This window comes from Gouania willdenowi, chromosome 20, assembly GCF_900634775.1.
Source record: "Gouania willdenowi chromosome 20, fGouWil2.1, whole genome shotgun sequence".
NCBI classification, from domain to species: Eukaryota; Metazoa; Chordata; class Actinopteri; order Blenniiformes; family Gobiesocidae; genus Gouania; species Gouania willdenowi.
The window spans coordinates 9,736,710-9,744,709 of NC_041063.1; the positions used below are offsets into that span (position 1 = coordinate 9,736,710).

Here is an 8,000-nt window from a genome sequence, read left to right on the forward strand (position 1 = left end):
TATTTTAACATTAATTTGAATGTAATGATATCACCAACAATGTGTATGCCTTTTAAACACAGGTGGTGTAATATGACGGAGGCATTGTTCAGCTATGCTGTTTGTATAACTCAAAATCACCATTACGAAAAACAAACAATCCCAATGATCCCATTCATTAATCAACAGAGACAAACCAATCTACCACGATGTGACCTTTAATGTTTGAAGCTATCAGTGTGTGTGTGTGTGTGTGTGTGTGTGTAGAGGGTGTGTGTGTGGTGATTGTTGTCCCATGAAGTCTTAAAGCAGTGCTTCCAAACCTGGGGTCGCAGCCTTACACAGGTAAGCTAAGTAACTAATACGTTTTCAAATGTATATTTGGGCATATTGAATTAAAAACGTATCACTTACAAGTTAAAGTTATAGTGTGGAAAGCTATCATTACTCCGACATGGACTACAGGGCAAGTCCAAAGAAAATCATCATATTTATAGCTTAGCTGGAGTGGAGCAATTGGGGCCAGTTCAACCAAACTTTTATCTGTTTATAGTCCACAGCTCTGAGGAGGGATCATGGTACAGACACATGGATTGTATCACGCACACATAAATTGTTTTGTTACAAAAATGACCCCGTATGAGTCAAGAGTAATTCAAGGTGTGCTCTCAGCCGAACTATATGTAAGAATGAAATAAGCAACACAAATATAAAAGACGGGAAGAAGATATTGTTTTTAACTTTGAAATTTGGGTAGGGGAAATTTAGTCATTTTTATTGGTTTAAGTAGGGGACGTTTGTTGATTAATGTGTGTCAGCACTAGGCTTCTCTCTGTCACCAGCCAATTAAGCATTTTCTATCTGCCATAAGAATATGTCAAGATAAAAATAATTAAATCGATTATATTACTGTCATCTGTAGGCCTTTTCATTTAAAGCTGCAGTATGTAAGTTTTTTTTGGCATCATTTGGTCAGAAATCCATAATATTCTTAGAGCATATTGTAATCCAAAGTGTTCTGAGTGGACAGTAGGTTTCCACTTTAGTCTATGTGTTAACTTCCACTGGGTCCGCTGTGGTGCGTCTGCTCCTTCCCAGCTCCCACAGTCCGGTACCCTCCGCCAGATATACACAGGACTTCTATTTCTGGCGGACACCGGAGCACGACGCATCAATCAGCACAGAGCAATTGAAGCTAAACAGGAAGTTAAGCACGTACTCTGCAATAAATTACCTGGTTACATTTCAAAATAAAACACTTCAGATTATTATTCAAGTAAATAAATCACCAAAATGATCAAATCAGTGTGCCTCCGAGCCCATTTTATTGATGGTGGAATTGTGTCAGTGATGCTCAAAAAAAAAAAGTAGAGTAATAATAATTGTGCCGACTCATGCTTTTTACATGCCCCCCCCCCCCCCCCCCCCCCCCCCCCCCCAAAAGACCGAGGTCTGGTGACCAGTCTGAGCATAGGCGGAGTTTGCCGGGGGCAGGGAGGGGCATTGTCTCCCCTAGTGGTCTAAGGTTTTCATTACAGTTTTCCCAAATTAATTCTAAAAAATACAATGATTAATGTAATGTACATAATATACAGATATTTTTAAGTGCCATAAAACACAGTGAATGTACAAATGTAAAAAAAAACTAATTTGTTGTTCTTTTAAAAACAGTAGTTATTTTTTTGGCGTGTGAAGCAACACTGCACCTAGCAGGTCATGTATGGTACTGCAGCAAAAATGAAACAGATAGCAGCCGCCAGCCTGGCTTTATCATTATTATTACAACATTAAACGATGCGTCGACGCACATTTTTGTAGTAAATATGATTAATTATGTTACTAATCACTTTTGCATTATTGTATATGTTACATGTTGTGGTTGGCGCAAATCTCGAGACAGTCTATGCAAAAATCTCAAACTCCGCCTATGGTAGCGTCACTGTTAAACATGAGTCCGATGCAACAGAAGTTTGAAATAAACATGTAAGTACAACTGAAATAGCTTTGCTCATTCAGCCAATTCAACACCAACACAGCTCAGTGATTCCTTGGTGTTTTAGTAGCATACATACGCGTGTTATACTTTTTGAATAAACACTTGAGTTACCTCCCCACCACCTTGCCACCCCGTTTTTCATTTGTCATCCAGCTGACAACGGCTGTTGATGTTGGATGAGCGCCGAATCCAGCTGTGACAACCATTTATGGGTGATTAATGGAGAAACCAAATCCTAGTGTGAGCAGCTGGAGGTCGAAGGAACATCAAACCCGTTGCAAACCACAGCAATCAACCCAGGACAGATAACATCGTCTGTCATCTGCTGTAGGGTCTGCACCAAATTTCGTTTCATTTACTGCATAGATTTTAACTGCTGTAGAAAAACGCTCGGAGTTTATTCCTTAAAAATCATTCCAGAAACATAGAAAACAAGGCTGGGATGAAAATAAAGCAGCAAAAAATATTAACTCTCAGGTACATTTTCTTTGATGGAGCAAATAGAACAACTTTCACTCTTTGTGAGGTGGAGGTATGAATTGTTGAGGTGGACACACGCACTCGTGTAATTTGGTGACACGGTGCACATTATGAATGATAGAAAGGTGGATCGCGTTGCGTTGCCTCAGAGCGTCAGACTGTGATTGAGGTGAAAAAGAAATGGTCGGAGGAGAAAATGTGGATTATCTGTTCAACAGGTGGAGGAAAGAACGTACTGGAGCTTATTTCACAGACAGAAAACTGGTGGATTATTGGGGAACCCCTCTGTGTTATAATGGAGGCTGAGGGGGACACAGATGCACTATTTGTGCCATAAGCATGAGATTAAATTGTATTTTCTTGTTTGAAATAATAAAAATGAACAGGTAGTAAAACACCTTTGGAACTATACCTAATTTAAAATATTTAAGTTCAAGTAACACCATATTTTTCATCAGTCCCAGGATGTTTACTGATCAGTGGTGCTGTGGCTGGGGGCTCCGCAGCACCTGGTCCTCACGGGGAGGTCCTGCATCTCTGTAGATCCTCTCCTTCTGGAGTCTCCCGTTTATTGTGTCCTCCAGCAGTGCCAGATAAGCCACTGTGTTCCTTTTTATAACAGCTACAGGTGTTATAAAATGTTTTGTGCAATGATCATTTGATTTCAAATACAATCGTTATTAATATAAAATTGTATTTGTAGGCTCGCGCACAGGTCACTCACTCCCTGGGGTGTCAGTTTAAATGTTCCCCCTTTCGTTTTTGCAAATAAATCCTTTTTTCACTGAGCTGTTTTTAATGTCAACCTTCTCCTGTTGGGGGCGGAGTTTCCTGTTTCTCATGGTTTTGTGCGTACGGCAGGGTCAGAGCCGCCGTGGAGGTGCGCACGTTATCACGTCAAGTTTGTTTTTTTTTATAAATCCCAAACGTTGCTTTCTTTTATATGTATGCAGTGTTTATAAATTAGGCCACTGGTCACAACAACGTCCTTGAGACCAGACGTTGTGCTTTGTCCTCTGTCTCTGCAAGGCAAGTGCTTATGATGGAAGTTTCAGTCATGTTTGCTATATTTTGATTTCTTACGATGAATGTTTTGGTTTAAATTGTAATTGTATTAGAAATTGTATTAAAGTCTTTACGTTGGCTTTCAGTCAGCCTCAGACTTTAAAGTTCTGCTGCTAGTGTATAAATGTGTTTGGTCCAGAATACATCACTGAGATGTTAGTCAGGTATGAAACCAACAGGTCTCCCAGATATATGGACACAGGTCAGACATGGTGAAGCTGCTTTTAGTTGTTATGCTGCAAAGAAGTGGAACAAACTACCAACAGAGCTGAAGCCAGCATCTAATTTTTTTTAAAATAATTTTTATTAAAGATTTTGAACATTTTAACTGAACAACAAACAAGCAATATTAATAATAATGATAAAAAAAATAATAATACATAAATGAATTTAAAATTAAAAAATAAATTAAAAAAAGGGGTGAATGTGAATGTTTTTAAATCCAACTTAAAGACACTCCTTTACACTGCTGACTATGACTGAAAGGGAGATTTTTGATACTATTTTGTTAATTTAAAGTTTTTATTGTTGATTTTAAATCCTGTTAAATGTTTTTAATTGGTTTTCAAACAGTGTGTCTGAAATGTGCAAATAGTATAATATATAATAATAATTTGGCCTTGCCTAAACCTTAAATACTTCAAAAGGCCAGTAGAAGCAATCAAAAAACTAGAAACTTAGAAATTCTTTAAAAGGCTTATATTTAATGCAAGGAGAATGGAAAATCAGTGAAAATCAATACATTTGTACATTGGTTAATCCTGGTGTTTATGAAGCCCAAAGGCAACAGTTTGATAGCTCTGATGTATGCGTTTTATTTTGAAATCTAAAAAGGAGTTTAATTGGGGAGAAATGTAATACAGAGCTGTAACAAAGCTCACTTTGAAAATAAAACAAGCACCCACACTCACACACACAAACACTAAATGAGTTGTTTAAAGATCCCGCCCCTGTTTTTCATTTCCATTCTGGTTAATGTTGTTTTTGAAAGCCGCGCCCACTTTCAGCCTTTCTTTACAGAGAGGCAAATTAAGAAGATCTATCATTGTAATGTTCTTGGTTGGACACGGGGAGACTTTGAAACACGAGCAAGAGATGGCTTTGATTTATGACTTGGTCCAAGCAACAGATTAATATTTGGATGTAATTATTACTTCAACAGCTATCACCGACACTGCTCACAGAACTCATCTGTGTGAGGGAGAAACTGAGTAGGACACCAGGATTTCATTAAGGCCTGAACAACATCGGAGGAGGTGCTATTACCAGCAAAACCTGGCCATGATTGGATACGTGGAGGTGAAAATGAAGAGACACTAAGCATCCTAATGAGAAAATACCGAATTTTGGCTGCTATCATAGATAGACAGTTCCATTTGGGTAAACATGCATAATTCTATTAAGTAAAACATATTCATTTGAGTTAAGAGGTCACTAATTTGCATGTATTGTCCCTAACAATTTTAAAAGTATTCAATATTTTTGGCGTTTGCACATGACCTCTTCCTATTTGCTTTATAAAGATAAGTTTGGGGTTGAGTGTCCTTTGACCAACTTTTTATCCGTTTCTACTAATGGTTGTTAAAAGTTGAAACTTAAAGGTCCCGTATTATGCTATTTTTCACCCATCTCCATTTGTTCTAAGTATTTGAGGTTTATTTTCCCAAACTGGCCTGATTTCCAGAGTTTTAGCCTCAAAAAAGTCACTTTCTGAGCAACTCTACACAAACAGCCTGATTTGCGTCTGTAGACGGGACACTGATTTCCTCCTCCTCCATGTGCATGAAGCCCAAATAGCACTTTTATGATGTTTAAAGCACAGAAAAGTCAATTTAGCATTACATGGGCCCTTTAACATGAGTTATAACTCTGACAATTTGTAGGAAGTGGCAGCTGAAGACGTGATTATCATTCTTGTCAAATGTAAGTTGTTGTTAGCAAGTGGTTAAGGAAGCGAGCTTGTAATTGGAGGGTCACTGGTTTAAATCTCACCTAGGCCATCACTGTGGGATGTTGAGCAAGTCCCTCAACCCTAACTGCTCCCCTGGCGCTATACACTGTGGCTGCCCACTATTCCTCAGGGATGGGTTAAATGCAGAGAAAGAATTTCATGTATATAGCTCTATATACGTGACAACATTAAAAGTGACCTATCAAACCTATGATTATTATTATCATCCTTGCGTAGAGCTTTCATGAACTTTTTAGGCCATGCACGGACTAGAGTTTTCTCAGAAATATTTGAATAAATAGAAAATAACCTGTATATGACTTTTCTTATCAAAAATACAAAGAAACTATTATTTCTTCCCACTAGAGCCATAATGGGGGCAAGCTCCATCTGCTGCCAAGAAGAGGAAAAAATGGTGGACAAGCTTGTCAATGAAAATGCATCACCCAGCAACAAGGCATGACTTAATCAGTACAAATAGCAAACATAAGTGAAATAATTTTTTATTGTCAAACATTTCCAATATTGCCTAGCCTGTTAATATTATCATCATGCTTTTCTCTCTTGCTCAGTATACAGCAACAGAGTTAAAGACGTCCAGCCCTAGAGAGGCACACCCTTCTGAACAACCAGTACTCAGCGTCATCACAGCCACTGTTCCATTCACCTCTGAGAGACACACCCTTCTGGATAACCATTTCAGCATTTGATCTCTTGTCACGTCATCTTTTCATGTCAAACCAAAATGTTTACAGACTACAGCAAAAATAAAAGAATTGGCCTCACTGTACCAATACCTTTGGAGGGGTGTGTCAAGCATTATCTTTCTTTTGAGACTATTGTTGTTGAACCAGCATCTAAAGTTTTCAGGTGAATTTTGTTTAGTTTAGAATGTATTTCAGATTGATTCTATAAAATATATAATGTAAAATGAACATTCTTTGTGTATTTAGTATTAATTGGTCCAATCTTCCTTTGCCATTATTTTGAGGCCGGGCAATCGGACTCAAAAGGCCCTTTACTTTGTTCTTCTTGTTGTTGTGTACACTAGTTAAAATCGCTACTTCTCTGTTTTTCAAAAACAGATCGGGCTGAAATTTGGTAGGTATAATCTATGGATGTGTACGCATTGGCGCTCAGAGCCCGATTTTCGATTTCGAAGAGGCCCCAAAAGAAAAAAAACAAAAGTAAATTTCTCATCTGTTTGCAAGTTAAATATTACTACGGTTGGTGGTACCGAATTATTGACACACACCAATATATAAATGGGGCCCATTTATGTCACTTTGTTAGTTCTCGTTAGATCAGAATGCAGTTTGTATGAATACTCTACGAATGAATATGATGAGACGCTCGGAGCCCTTTTTTTGAAATGGGGCCCAGGGCCCACCCCCCATTTCCGGTAATTTCCAAATTTATGGGAACATAGTCATGTGATATATCGTTTCAAAAATAATTCAACGTAGATTATGATTATTTGATTACCATTATATGAATGGGGCCCATTACTCCGTATGTGCCACGGGGGCGCCAGGGAGCCCCAATTTCAGATGACTACTCCTCCGTTAATTCTCGTTAAATTGGGCTCTAATTTGACATGGATATTCTATGAGCGGATGTCAAGAGCCTCTCAGAGACCTTTTTGAAATGGGGGGGAGTTGAGAGGGGCCCACCCCCTTTTCCGGTATTTTCTGAACATATGTAGCCATGTGATATATTGTTTCAAAAGCAATTCATCGTAGATTGCAATTTTAGGACGCACAATTTGATTTGTTTTACTCGGTGGAATTGAGTCATTTGACCGAATTCTCGGGAAGGTGGTACATGCTATTCGATGCGGAGGCGTTCAGCAGGCCCTGGCCGTGGTTCATCAGAACTTGTTGTTTAGCCAAACTCTTTTGAGTTTTTAGGACAATGTTACAATATTTGTAGGTCTGGCATACAAATATTTGAAACACATGTGGTCAATGTGCACTATACCGTCCATACATCATTTTGCAAATCATTTTTGACTTTTTTTTATTTATTAGGTATTCTATTTAGTGATAAACAAATGGCTATAAAATCATGTGCGGTTTATTGTTGAGATTCATATGAGTTGTTTGTCTGTTATAACAAATGTAATTAAACTAAAATGCACTATCAATAGTTATGAAGCCATAAAAAGTTTATTTCAGTAACATGAAGGCTTATTTACAATATAAAAAAGTCCAAATCCAAACTCTGATTTAGCCTAGGGCTCCAAAATGGGTAGAAATTGCCCTGATTTCTGTTTAGTTATAACTGCATTGTGAAGTGTGAAAATAATAATAATAATAATAATAATAATAATAATAATAATAATAATAATCAAGTAGCAGCGTCCTTGCTTGTAACATATACAATAAACAAAAAGTACTGTTCTAAATTGTATATTATATACAGTTTATTATATTTAAACTAAATAAGCAGCTCAAGTACCATATTGATGTAGGAGATCAAACCTCTACTAATAATTATTAAAGACTCAAACTGCTTGGAACACTTTCC

At 37.6% G+C, this 8,000-nt stretch overlaps 1 long non-coding RNA gene across 1 annotated transcript; it reads left to right on the forward strand.

Moving 5' to 3' along the window:
* The first annotated feature begins 253 nt into the window (after positions 1-253).
* On the forward strand, positions 254-5,922 carry LOC114482178 (uncharacterized). Its single transcript, XR_003676314.1, has 3 exons — positions 254-324; positions 4,683-4,819; positions 5,838-5,922. It is a non-coding gene; the product is annotated as an uncharacterized LOC114482178 (long non-coding RNA).
* The last annotated feature ends 2,078 nt before the right edge of the window (positions 5,923-8,000 follow it).